Source organism: Panthera onca, chromosome A2 (genome assembly GCF_046562875.1).
Source record: "Panthera onca isolate mPanOnc1 chromosome A2, mPanOnc1 haplotype 2, whole genome shotgun sequence".
Classification (NCBI taxonomy): Eukaryota; Metazoa; Chordata; class Mammalia; order Carnivora; family Felidae; genus Panthera; species Panthera onca.
In genome coordinates, this window is record NC_138340.1 from 99,027,257 (window position 1) to 99,042,040 (window position 14,784).

The 14,784-nt window shown below is 40.1% G+C and overlaps 1 protein-coding gene across 3 annotated transcripts in view; it reads left to right on the forward strand.

The window, feature by feature from the left end:
- Nucleotides 1–14,784, forward strand: part of DYNC1I1 (dynein cytoplasmic 1 intermediate chain 1) — a 314,065-nt gene that overhangs the window by 228,148 nt on the left and 71,133 nt on the right. The gene's annotated exons all lie outside the window — the stretch shown is intronic.

Below are 14,784 nucleotides of genomic sequence, written 5' to 3' on the forward strand. Positions count from 1 at the left end.
TGCCCATTTTTCCTACAGACACTACGGTGTCTGGATCCAGCTGGCTTTTTCAAAATCTGAAGTAGGCTTGGAGGCCATTTCATTAACCTACTTCCGAGCACACAGTGTGGATTACAAAAGGAAATTAACATGTAAAGAAACCTTTTGGAAACTAAAGAAGCCATGTTAGTTCTCTTGCTATATTATTTGGCTGGTCTCACAGTTGGTGTCATTTTCAAGTGTGGGGCTTGATTTAATAGAGACAGCCAACAATTGTGGATCTAATCAAATGGAGCTCGAAGCACATAACTTTTCAGTGTGAGGGAGCTATAAGAAACATTTGCAAGTTTCGGAGTGGTCTGACAAGAATAAGGCAAAAAGTATTCAAACGGAGTTGGAAAATCAGGCTGAGAGATCTTGTTTTTCAGTTCTGTTATAGTCACTTTGTGAAGTATTGCAGACAATTCATTATAATTTATCACACTGATACTCTTAGATTGGATGAAACCCAAACACAACTGAGTTAGATGCATATTAAATTACCTCTTACTTAAAAGGAGGGTGGTCTCACCAAGGCAGGATGGAGTTCATTAGCAGGCTGAGAAGTTTTTCTTAACTCTTCATCATCTGGTTTCATATTGTTTCTGGTTCCCCAGGAACACTGGACACCTTTCTTTTTTCGACACTTGAGAAATAACGCTGGGCACTTTGTGAATCTCGTAGCAAACGGTAGCAACCAGTTCCAAAAATAAAATGCTCATCATCACAAGTCTATAAACAAAATTCAGATTACTATGAAAAACTGCTGCTATTCTTTACATAAAATCATTTTTTTAGGGAAAAGGAAAAGAAATATTGTCCGTGTGTATTTTTATTTAGATATGCACAAAGTAACGTATTCCACTCCATTATCATAACTGACTGGCATGCATATTGGATTTACTCTGACACATGTGTTTAGGAATTACCATCACATTTCTTTCTTCCAGCTGACCGGCACTATCACCCATATCATCCAATGAAGGACATGGTTCAGACAGGATTCTGTTGACAGACAGCCTTTCATATGGCTCTACACTCTTTTCCCAAAACTAGAAGCTTCAAACTCCATGTGAATGGCCTTTAATTTGTACATTCTGAGTTTTGTGAGGTAGGGTTTTCCCCTGGGAGACAAAAAAAGGACAGAGAAAAATCTCAAAAGTGCTATAAATTTAGCCATTTGATCCCAAAGGATTTTGTATTCATACATTTTTGTTTGTCACTGAATTTGTTTCTCTATTTTGTCACTCTTTTAAAAACCAGCTCCAGATTGGGGCACCTGGGTGCCTCAGTCAGTTAGGCATCCGACTTCGGCTCAGGTCATGATCTCGTGGTTTGTGGGTTCGAGCCTCACATTGGGCTCTGTGCTAACAGCTCAGAGCCTGGAGCCTGCTTCGGATTCTGTGTCTCCCTCTCTCTGCCCCTCCCCTGCTCATGCTGTGTCTCTCTCTGTGTCTCAAAAATAAATAAACATTAAAAAAATTTTTTTAATAAAAAATAAAAACCAGCTCAGGTTGAACACTGGGGAATTTGATACCTATTTATCCTCTGGTCTTCTAAGTACACCTACATGTTACGTTGAGAGGGGATTTCTTTCTGCTTAGAAATGAGCAACCAGGACAGATTTCCAACCCTTTCCACACTCTAGTCTCTCTCGTTCTTTGGGTCTCTTGTTAAACATCAAAGAATCTTCAGTGGAAAAAACATTGGTGTGGAAATTGGGGGCTGGGTGGGCCTCGGGATTGGGTGACAATCACAAAAGTCAGTTCACCCTTGTCTCTTGCATTCATCTTTTAGCAGGCACTTACACCATTTTTTTCTGGTCCTTCTCAGCACTTCAAAGTAGTAATGTATCAATAGAACCACCAAGCTAGACACAGTCTAACAGGTCATCTGGTTCATCTCCATGCTGCAGGCATCAGCATATCTAAGTAATTCCAGGCAGATGAAAAGAGACAAAGGCTGCTTCTGCCTTTGTGCCACATCACTTCTTGGCTGGAGGACCTCATTTCCCATTTGTTTCCCCCAAGGTCTGTATTCACCATGTAGTTTTAATATGAAAAAGGACCTATTTTTGCAAAATTCTTTTATTTTCTTGCTAAATTTAAAACGATCCAACTGATTCCATCCACTGTCACAGCTGGCAAAACCACTACAGTCAATCAAAAAACCCATGTGAAGAGCGTTTGCATAGTGGAATGCCTTAGGTTGTTGTTGTTTTTTTTTTTTTAATGGTCCCCCTATAATTTCTGATCTAAGTGGCTTGGTAATAATCTAATGTGGGACATTCCATGACTCTTTGGGTGGACGCTCCAAATGTAGATTTATTTTATCAGCAGGGGGTTGTTGAGTGACAGACAGAGGGAGGCTGTATTTTCTTCCTCCTTTTTGCATCTCAAGCGTAAAACCCAAATCCTACAAATTCAGAAAGAAATTGTCCACAAAGCAAGACAGATCTATCGTGCAATCGTTTTTAGACATTCTTGCCAATACAACAGTTCTGAATCTGATCAGCCTGTTTATTATTGTGTTTGTAAAAAAGAATAGCTGATAACCGGATGCTGTTAGATTCAGCTGAAAGCCATCACTGCCTTTTGTACATGGCCAAGGAAAAATTCATAGACTACGAACTGGCTCTTCTTTACATGGTTTACATGGCTTACTCTGTCAAGGTTGGGTGGGGGTGGGGGGGCAGGAGGCAGGGAAGGGGGTGAGGGACCAGTGTTTCTGAATGCTGTGTTTGCCCTCTTGGTAAGGACTTAGTACTTTTTCAATAAAAAATAAATTTAATTTGTGGCCACACTTCAAGTAAGATGGTTTGATGGTAAAAGTAGAGCAGTCCCAGCTCTGGATTTAGAGAAGTCGTGTGGCTGAGTCCCTTAGTGTCACTTTCATGTGGTCGGGTGTGCCATTCTCAGAAACCACAAGCATTTTTGAAGATACTGAGCTGGAGACATTCACAATTCTTCCCTCCCTTTTTTCGCTATTAATCCTTCATGTTTTAACAAGTACTGAAGTTAATGCCGCCTACACTCTTTCCTGTCAAATTGGAAGTCTTTTCCTTCTCTCTTGAATAAAGTAATCTGTTCTGTTTAGTTCGTACCCCCATAAGTCAAAGTGGTGGATGTCAACACATGACATATCCAAATATCAACTTCCTTTTTTTTTTAATTAAGCAGGATTTAGACATTTGATTTGAAGAAAGCTGGTGCTCATTAACATATAAAGCAACCCCTATATTCATCTCTTCCTATGCTTTTTTGTCCTTTTTATAAAGCAAAAGTTCACTTTCAGCTTGCAACACAATCCTATTCCAGCCCAGGCATAGCAACTGGGTTTCTTATTTCCTGAAAAAAACACACTAAATGATGAGTAAATGATTAGAAGTCTGTACTGAGAAAGCTTCTTTGACCTGAGAATGTTTTAGTGAGCCTTATTTCCAAATATGGGGGTACAGCCCCACCTTGCTTTATCCATAGTAAAGTTTTCAGAACAAATTTATAAAAATGGACTGTGTGTGTGTGTGTGTGTGTGTGTGTGTGTGTTATAATCCCCTTTCACTAACTGACGTGGAACTCGGGTTTCTTTTTGTTCAAATGTTTGTAAGACCTAAAAAGATTTTTGTCTAGGCCTAATGATAAGAAAAAAAATTAAACCCAAGTTGAGGGACATTCTAGGAAATTCCTGACCACCAGTGCTCTTCAAAACAGTTAAAATCAGGGGCGCCTGGGTGGCGCAGTCGGTTAAGCGTCCGACTTCAGCCAGGTCACGATCTCGCGGTCCGTGAGTTCGAGCCCCGCGTCGGGCTCTGGGCTGATGGCTCGGAGCCTGGAGCCTGTTTCCGATTCTGTGTCTCCCTCTCTCTCTGCCCCTCCCCCGTTCATGCTCTGTCTCTCTCTGCCCCAAAAATAAAAAAAAAAAAAAAAAAAAAGTTGGAAAAAAAAAATTTAAAAAAAAAAAAAAAAAAAAAACAAAACAAAAAACAGTTAAAATCATCAAAAACAGGAGAAGTCTGAGAAATTGTCACAGTCTAGAGACACCTTAGGGGACATGATGTCTAGGTGATGTGTCTCCTGGATGGAATCCTGGAGCAGGAAAAGGGCATTGGGTAAAATTTAAGAACACCTGAACAAAGCATGGATTTCAGTAACAGTGTATCGATATTGCTTTGTTCCTTGTGAAAAATGTGCTGTATGAATGTAACAACAGGGAAGGTGTTGACGGTAGGGAAAAGGGTGTGAGGTGTATGGAAACTGTTCTATCTTCACTACTTTTCTAAAAATCTAGAACTATTATAAGGAATTTATGAAAAAATAAAATATAAATTTGTGCCAACTTCTCTATAGAACTCTTACTAGTTGTGATGACTAAAACTGGATTGGAATTTAGGAAACAAACCGGATGAATATATGGGAAGGTGGGGGAGAAGGGAGAGGGGAACAAAGCACAAGAGACTCTTAATGAAGGAGAAACAACTAAGGGTTGACGGAGGGAGAGGTGGGAGGTTGGCTGGATGGGTGATGGGCATTAAGGAGGGCACTTGTTGTGATGAGCACTGGGTGTTGTATGTAAGTGATGGATAAATGAATTGTACTCCTAAAACCAATATTGTACTTTATGTTAACTAAAATTAAAAATATATATATTAATTAAAAAAGGGGGGGTTAGGAGCCACTTTTCCTTTTATAAACCAAGTTTGTAAAGGAAACAAACTTTCCTTTTATAAAGAAATAGGAATTTCCCAGTTGTTGTTCAGTGTAACACCAGGTGGGTCCTATCCAGGCCAACACCTGGCACAAGGAATGTTTCCAATGCTTTGTGCAGGTGATAGTCTGAAGCAGTTACTTTCTAAGAATGACTTTGCATTTTATTTATTTTTTAAATGTTTCTTTATTTATTTTGAGAGGAGGGAAGGAGCAGAGTGCAAGGGAGAGAGAGGATCCCAAGCAGGCCCCAGGCTCAGCGCAGAGCCCAGTGCAGGGCTCAGTCTCACAACCATGAGCTCATGACCTGAGCCAAAATCAAAAGTCGGTTGTTTAAACAACTGAGCCACCCCAGACATCCCAGAATGGCTTTGCATTTTAAAGGATTTTTTGCCAAGATTTTCCACCTTGCTGTTGGGTCGGTCTTGTTAATGCTTTTTCAGGGGCACTCTTCCCTTCTACAATAATTAATAACAATTCACATAATTATTTGGGGGATAAACACTCATTTACGAAGAAATTGTTGTATTGGAATGGCATTTTTGGTTTGGCTGCATAGTGACAAGATGAAAACACAACATTTTTCTCCCAAAGCAGTGACAATAAATACAGAGCTTGTCAGTAGTGATGCAATCGGTTTCCAGCTGCTAGCTGTTCAGTAGACTCCTATGAAATGATTAATTGGTCTCAATCAGTTCGCAGCAGGAAGTACCCACCTCATGGTAAATATCACCACAATTGGTACTAATTAGCTCTGTTGTCACCTGTCACAACTGGTAGGCTAAGAGCTGAGTCACGTGATCATTCTCTATACCAGCAACATAAGTCCAGCCGGAGAGGGGTTGGAGACTCAAGGCCACTGTAGCAGCCAGGATGCCCCAAATCCCTGTCTGCCATGTGGGGATGAATGAGGCTTAGTGATTATCAGTCCCACAGTGTGAAGTCAGAGGTGTGGCGCTTAGGAGCGGGAGTTTGTGTACCTCCAAGAGAAAATGCACCTGGTTTTCAACTGACACAACGTTTCGTGGCACACTGGCTTCTAAATCAGCCAGACTGTAGTTCAAATCTGGGCTTTGCCACCTGGTATTCATTTGATCCAAGTCAGTGGCTTTATGTGTCCATGCCTGGGTTTCCTAACCTGAAATAATGAAGGCAAAAATTACTCACCTAGTAGGACTGATACAGCAATATATACCAGGTTTGGCACTTAGTAGGTACTCAAAAATTTTGGAACACCCCCGCAGCGCATAACAATGTAAATGGTGTGACGATGATGTTTGTTATCGCTCTTACTAATAAATAAGAACTTTCAGATGTTTGGTGCCAGCGTGAAGAGCGATGCTGAAGGGAAGTTGGGAACCAAACCTTCACTGCCCTTTTTATTGATGCTATTCTAAGAGCTCAATCTTTTAGGAAGGGAGAGGAAGAAGAAAGGGGAAGGAAATGTAAAAGCTAGCAAATAAAATTGAAGGGAATTAAGCGAGGCATTGTAGCAGATGAACAATTATTATACTACATGTGTCTCTGTTGGGCAGGTTGTGACCAAAAGCATGTGATCCATGAAGGAAACATCCCAGGCATGGCCTATATTGATGCAAAAGGAAACTCATCCCACTGTGACTGGGCCATAGTCTACGAATTCATTGTTTTCGACTTGTGTTCTCCAAACTTCTCAACAACAATTCAACAAGACCCTGGGCATGTGTTAAATCCATGGACCACCAGGCCTCTTTGAAATCCTGGTTCAGTAGTTCCAGGCTGGGACCCAGGAATCTGTTTTTAATAAACTCTCTAAGTGCTTCTTGTGTTCAGATAAGTTTGAGAACCACTGATTTAAAACCGTACTTTTCACTTAACTACGCATGAAATTTCCTGTGGAACTTTTAAAAATTTTGATGCCTGAGTCCTACCCCCAGAAATTGATTTAGTTGGTGTGGGATGTGCCTTGAGCATGAGGAATCTTTTTTTAAGCTCTTCAGATGATGCTAAGGTACAAGCAGATTTGGAGTAACAATGATTTAGAACACAGCCTAAGGGGTCCACACACCTATATGGATGATACAGGTGAATGATGAGTAAGTAATAATTAGATACAAAGTCACATCACATATAAGTAGTTTCCTAGCACTGATTCAAGGTGTGAAATATGGTTAAAAAAAAAAAAAGAATCTGATTTCAGAAAGCTTTTTGGGAGTAGTGTGCAGATTATCCCATTGCCCTGAAATTTTGTGGCATTCAGAAGTACTTGCACTGAATGTACTACCAACTACAATTTAGATCCTAATGTCACCCAAAATTGCAGTGCTTGTCTTATGAACATGCATATGAACGACAATGTGACATGAATCTAATCTTGGTCTTTATTGCAGTCATTTCTGGTGCCAACATTGCACCATTTTCCCTCTTCCTTCTCTTCCTCATTATCCAAACTTATTAAATATCAGGACTTGGAATTGCCACCCGCAACAGGAAGTATAACCAGCCATGAAGGTCTGTGGAAAAGAAAATAGAGTCAGTGTCCCAGACAGGAAGCAGGGCTTGTCAAAAATAAGGACTCCAGGGGCGCCTGGGTGGCGCAGTCGGTTAAGCCTCCGACTTCAGCCAGGTCACGATCTCGCGGTCCGTGAGTTCGAGCCCCGCGTCAGGCTCTGGGCCGATGGCTCGGAGCCTGGAGCCTGTTTCCGATTCTGTGTCTCCCTCTCTCTCTGCCCCTCCCCCGTTCATGCTCTGTCTCTCTCTGTCCCAAAAATAAATAAAAAACGTTGAAAAAAAAAAATTAAAAAAAAAAAATTAAAAAAAAAAAAAAAAAAAATAAGGACTCCAAAGAGTTAAACCGTGTAACAAAAGGTGCAGTAACACTTCTGGAGACAGTTTGTCAACCTCGATCATCAAGGCAGGAGCAAGCATTACTATGAGAATTGCTTAGGAAGGATTCGTTAAGCAAAATGAGGAGTCCTCTGGACCTTCATTTTCCACAGGAATGTTTCTCCAAATCGCAAAGTAGTCATGTGTGGCACTATATGGGGGCATATTGTTTATCAGTCTTAAACTGCATTACTAAATTCAAATCTTCCAACAGCCCCAGGGAACAGAGGCAAAGAAAATGACCTGCTTGTAGACAGGGCGAGAACTATCATTCTCCTGTTATGAATTGAGAATTCAGGCTCCCATTAGGATGGCTACTATAAAAAACAAAACAGGATGAAAGTAGAAAATGACAAGGGCCGTCAAGCATGTGGAGGAACCAGAACGTTTGTGCATGGCTGGTAGGAATGTAAAATGTAACCTCTATAGAAAACAGTATGACAGTTTAAAAAAATTAGAAATAGAGTATGATCCAGCAATTCCACCTACAGTTATATACCCCAAATAACTGAAAGCAGGATCCTGAAGAAATATTTGTACGTACACCCATATTCATAGTAACATTATTCATAATAGCCAAAATGTGGAAGCAATCCCTAATGTCCACTGACAGGTAAACAGATAAACAAAATGGGAGCATAAACATACAATGGAATATCAGTCAGCCTTAAAAGGGAAGGGAATTATGGGACCTGCTACAGCATGAATGTAGTAACACTTGGAGCATTACATGGGTGTACTAACACCATTAGCACATTGTGTTGAGTGAGATAAACCAGTCACAAAAGGACAAATACTACACTAGTCCATGTATGTGAGTCTCCCAGAATAGTCAAACTCATAGAAACAAAGTAGAATGGTGGTTGCTAAGGGCTTAGAGGAGGAATGAGGAATTAGTGTTTAGCGGACATGGAGTTACAGTTGGGGGAGGTGAAAATGTTCTGAGATGGATGGCGGTGATGGTTGCCCAACAGTGCGGGTGTACTTAATGTCACTGAGCTGTACACTTAAAAATGGTGTAACATTTACACCAGTGGTTAATGGTGTAACATGAGGGGCACCTGGGTGGCTCAGTCATTAAGCGTCTGACTTCGGCTCAGGTCATGATCTTGCGGTCTGTGAGTTCGAGCCCTGCATCAGGCTCTGTGCTGACAGCTCAGGGCCTGGAGCCTGCTTCAGTTTCTGTCTCTCTCTCTCTCTCTCTCTCTCTAAAAAATAAATAAACATTACAAAACATTTTAAATGGTTATCATGATAAATTTTATGTGTATTTCACCATAGTTTTTTTAAAATAAATAATTTGAAAATGTGCACAAAATAAAAAAAATAAGGCTTAGAAGATTCACACAGCTAGCAGGCGTCAGAGCAGGAGGTCAGCTTTAGGGACTTCAAGTGTGCCAACCCTCCCTTTCCACCTCAGTGCCTCTCAAAGAGTAGAAATTGAAGGAAATGTTCAAGGGGAAGTAAAAAAAAATCAAATAACTTTGTTTGAGGAAAGAATGATTAAAATAGTCCAGACAATTGTCCCGAAGATAAGAAATAAGGTTGGTAAGCTCCATGAAATCAAAAGGTGTCTGCATACTAACTTTTTTAAAAATTGAGATAAAATTCACCCTTTTAAGGTATAGAATTCAGTGGGTTTTTTTTTTAGTGTATTCCCCAAGTTGTGCCACCATAACCACTACATCATTCCAGAAAGTTTTTATCACCCCCAAAATAAACCTTATGCCCATTAGTAGTCATTCCCCATTGTCCCCCTGACCTCCATGTTAAGCAACCACTAATCTGCTTTCTGTCCCTATGAATCTGCCTATTCTGGACATTTCGTATAAATAGAATCATACAATATGTGGCCTTTTGTGACTTGTCTCACTTAGCATGATGCTTTCAACGTTCATCTATGTTATAGCTTGTATCAGTACTGTGTCCCTTTTTATTTGTGAATAATATTCCATGGTATGGATTTACCACATTTTATTTATCTACTCCTCAGTTGATGGATGTTTGGGTTATTTGCACTGTTTGGCTATAATGAATAATGCTGCTATGAACATGCATGTACAAGTTTCTGCATTGTCAGATGTTTTCAGTTATCTTAGGTGTATACCGAGGAGTGGAATTGTTGGATCATATGTTAACTCTGTGTTTAACTTGTTCAGGAACTGCCGGCATGTTGTCTAGAATGACTGCCTTATGTTACATTCCTATTGGTATTGTGTGAGTGTTCCCATTTCTCCATATCCTCACCAGTGCTTGGTATTCCCCCCTTCTTTGGTTCCCCCCCACCCCCAGCTTTATTGAGGTGTAATTGACATGCAAACATTTTTAAATCATAGCCATCCTCGTGGGCATCTCATTGTGGTTTGTCCACCAACTTTGTATTCTCAGTACACAGTCCAGGTCTGTCTCTTGGTACACGGAAGCATCTCACTACTGAAAGGTACAAAAATCCCAAGGGATCATAGGAAAGATGATCATAATGAGAGGTTCCTAATCTTTGGGAAATCAAATATTAAAATCAGCTGCTTTTTTTTTTTTCATATAAACTGAGTCAAGAGGTAGCAAGCAAGCTCATTTAGTCATTGCTCCTGGGCACTTCCATTGCTAATGGGGTCAGAACTTTCAGTAGATGGTCACTCTTAGAGTTTAGATGAATGAACTGTGCACCTTGGGATAGAGACTTAGGCAAAAGAAAAGAGAGCTCTGAAAGGAAAAGAGACCCGTTCCTTCATTTCAATTAAAGTTAAGTGCCCAATTCATGACTCATGTCTTGGCTTTACCACCTTCACACCTTCCATGTTGTCAGATGCCTGGTGCTACATGATTGCCTGTAAGAGGGGTTTTCGACAGCAGTTTTCTCTAATTATGCGTGTTTTCATTAACAAAAGAAATATCTTTGTGGGTTTCTTAGGTACTTGCAGAAATATATTCTAGCTCACTAGTAGCCAGAAGCATCTGATCTGTCTGCCTCACAGCCCTCTGACAGTTAAGCATTTACTTTTAGGCAAATAAAATGTCAGCCACCATTAAAGAGCATATGGCAACAATATGGCCATTCCCTCTTGGGACCAACCTCTCCCCAGAAGAGATGGTACTTGAAATAGGAGATGCTTTTGAATGCAGGACCCCTCTCCCCACCAACCCAGGCACGGTGGCTGGGGAGTGGGCAGGGTGCCATACACAAAAGGACTCGGGCAACCGTATCAAATGTGAACATAAGGAGCAAGCTGCCCAACCAACAGTGACCGGAGGCTGTTTGCCCTGGGCATCTGGGTCTGTGGTTAAGGGGAAGTACCGACCCTCAACTGGCCAGGATTAGCTCTATAAAATAGAAAACAGCCCCCAGAGCCGCTGAAGGAGGGGTTGGGGCAGACTGCAATTGAATGCTGTGCGTGTCGGGAGCGAAGGGAGACGCTGAAAGTGGCGTCTCCACCCGTCTCGTCTCTGAATTCACCCTGTGAATGGGGGAACACAAACTGCCTTTTCTTGAAATAGATGATGAGGGTATGGAATCCTTTTTAGTGGGTCAGCTCGTGTGCAAGTGAACGTGTGGCAACAGGCATAGGGGAAGGCTGCCTTTGCGGGGACGGCCAGTAACCATGCGGTCTGCTCAAGATTGAAAAATAAAGTTTCCCCAGGACCATCTGGGCTGCCATGTCTGCGTAGGAAACCAGAACCTGTCACTAGAGACGCCCTGATCCTTAAAACATAGTCTCAAAACCTTGCTTGTCCTGATTTGATGGAATTATGATACAGAAATAATCAAAATGTGGTGCTTGCCCCCTTGGATACAGTGGTTCCTGGTGTGATACTGTCTCTGTGTTACCTGTGTTGGAATATATCAGGTCACACTCACCAGTTTTACATCAAGTTTTTAACGTACTAGTAACTAGTTAATCATATTTCTGAGCCATATTGATGAAATCACTAGCCTTATAAAAACGTTCGACTGTGGTGTCAGAAAAACTTATACTGATTAGACATTAACATTATCAGAAATTCTCATCAACTTTAGCACTATTTTTCCACTCGTGTAAACTACTTGATTTGAATGTTTAAAGGCATATGCTGTTTCTCAAAATAAATCTAAGCCTCTTATATTTTAAAGAATAAAATAAAATAAGTAATAAGTTAAAACTCCAAAAATATCTATATAGTTACATATTCTTATAAAACTAAGAATAACAAGGTAGGGAAGCTTCTTGTTTTCAATTAATTTTGCTTGTCTAAATTGTATTTACCATACAATTTAATAGCACTTTATTATGACCCTGAATAACTGAATTAATTACAAAATTTTAAATGCTTAGGAAAGTGATGACATTTTTTAAAGTAACTTTAATATTATTGATAACGTTTTCCATAAAATATGTCTTCAGAAAATGTAGTGTGCAAATGAGAACAACAAGAAAACCCACGTATTTTAATAGTGTCAGTCAATGCTTCTGGAATGCTGTTTTTACCCTTTACCAAATCGATATAACTGACAGGATGATATCATCCTTTGCTGTCTATGCTGACAGTCAATAACTTCCAAGACAACTGGCAACAACAAGTAGATCAGGAACTGTACGAACAGCAGGAGATCACAGGGGTTTTTCCAAGACTTTACTCCTCGGGGTTGATGCAGACTTTCCAAATAAGAAGAAGAGCTTTCTCTGCAATTAGGGGACAGTTCCCATGTGACTGACAGAACCTGAACATTTGGATGAAAAATAAAAAATTCAGTCAATCATCCAAATGTTTGTCACCATTACATCAAACATTGGGGCACTTAAAAACATCTCAAGAAATGACTAAATTTTAAACTATACATCTAGATAATTGAGATCATACTGCCTTAGTGTTTCCATATGAATGATAGTATGTCAAGTGTAGCATACCCTGGAGATCTGTTTTGAACCTTTATAGTCTGTAATATGTAGAATGCATATTATAATTAATGTATGGAGCTTAAAATATAAGTGAAATTGACAATCACATAACTACTCTTCCATTTCTAATCTTCCAAATATAAAAATAAATTGTGTCTACTCTTTTTCCTCATGGAGATGTTGTAAAGATTGATTTGCAGCAAAACAAAGTAGACGCTGGTAGCAGAACTCCAGGGCTCTAAAGGATTGTGACTCTGTTTAGCATGAATTTGACTTTTTGTCAAATGCAAATAGAATTCTGATTTCAAGAGTGGGAGTTTTTATCACATTTAAAAATTTTTGAAATGGTTTCATTAGTATTCAGTGGGCATTGTGTTTGATGAATGAATGAGTGAATGAATGAATGAATGAAAAACGAGTGAATGAATGAAAAAGTAGGAATTAGAAAGCATTCTCACTTCCTGGAGTTGGATTCTAGGTGATTGACAACTATGCGTTTCAGTTTCGTAGAAGTACATCCACTGCTTACTTTTCTCTAGTTTAGTCTCTTAGCAAACTGTTCAAAGTTTGGAACAGTGTTTGCTGGGAATTAACTGAAACACAAAAGCAATCAAGTGGTTGAATTCTAGATTTTCCTAATTTAATGGCATTCCTTTATCCATATTGATTGGAGCTTTGGTAAATTCAGTTGCTGATACCACCTGGATAATTTTAAGTCTGAAGCTTTAAAGAAAATGTTTCCAACATAGCTCAAACAACATAAGAATTTCATCAGTTGAAAACTAAGAATCGTTTCTGTGGGATGTGTAAAACAAGAAGCTGACCAGCATTATTTTCTTTTTCTTTAATTCAGTATCATTATTGAGAGTTATTCTTGAACTTTATGAAAACCAGATTGGGGCACAAGCATGTTCTCCATCTAATCGTGTTCAAGGAATTGGAACTGAAAATCATTCAAACTAGGAAAACATGACACTGAAAAATAGTCTGCATTCTTTATTCTACCTCAGCGTATCTGAGGCTGTTTCAGACAAGGAAGAGTTAGGTTGATAGTCGATCTGATCTTCTTTAGAAATGGATGTCTAGCTTCCCAGTCAGGAAAAGATCATAATGTTTTTTCATTCACTTTCCCGCTTTGCTGGTTTATCAGCTACAACCTTTGATACTCTCCCATTTTTCTTCAGAATGCTGTGATTTCTCACTGTTGCTCGTGGGAAAAATTCCAAACAGTGTCTGCCATTCAAGGCCCTCTCTTGTCTGGCCCGGGTGGCCTCTTAAGCCACATTCCCTACCGTCTGCCTCTACCATGCAACCTTCTTCCCAGCCAAACAAGACTGTGGGCTGTTCACCAGCCTCTGTTTGGGTGCCTGTAATCTTCTCCCTATCATCTCATCTCCCAGGAGTGCCTGCTTCTTTTTCTCTCCACGTGCTGAGCGTTCCACCTGTACTTCAAGGGGTGATTCATTCCCATTCATGAGGTCTCTTGAACCATCCACTCTTTCCACTCTCCTCTTTTCTCCCCTCTCCCAGCTAATCTTCCACACTCACCCCCCACACACACACACACAAAGACATACATGCACACACACACATGCTGCTGTAATTTAGTCATGGCATGAATCATGTTCACACACTTGTGTGTGCAATTTGTGCAAGGATATCAAACCCAAGGGACAAGTGAGGACAAAGATCCACCTCACTCTCCACTAGCCATGGCAGGTAACTCTCCCACGTGACTATGTCTATGCAAAGAGGCACCCTTTTCTATTTCATATGAAGGCTTGGACTAGCACGTATGAACTAGCAGCAAATGCAGTTTTGGTCATCAGCATGCATGCTTTTTAGTTTCCTTTATCAGGGCGCAAGTTTATTGAGGGCAATGACTACCTTTGTATTCCCATTATGCCTGGTACAGTGCCTTTCTTATACACAAGGTCATTCATTGAACTTAATTGGAAGGATGAAATGCATTTCTTAAAAACAATTGCTTCCACATATAAATAAATGCAAACATGAAAGCTCTATGGGAATAAAAATGGACTTTTTAACAAATGTGAAACAGCCAACTTAACCTGATTTTAAGTGTATCCTGGTCCTAAGTAATTTCCTATATAATGTAGTGTCCAGTAGTCTTTTGTGGAATTTCAAAAACCACATTCGTGATGCTGTGACAGGCCCTAGTAGAGCTGGACTGAAATCCACTCCTGACTTTGTTAAAATAGGGCAAAGAATAACATTAAGAATTGTCTGAAGTGGGCAGGATTAAGGTCAGGAGAATGCCCATGGGAGGTGAGGGAATTTAGGGAGGAACCAGTTGATCAGTC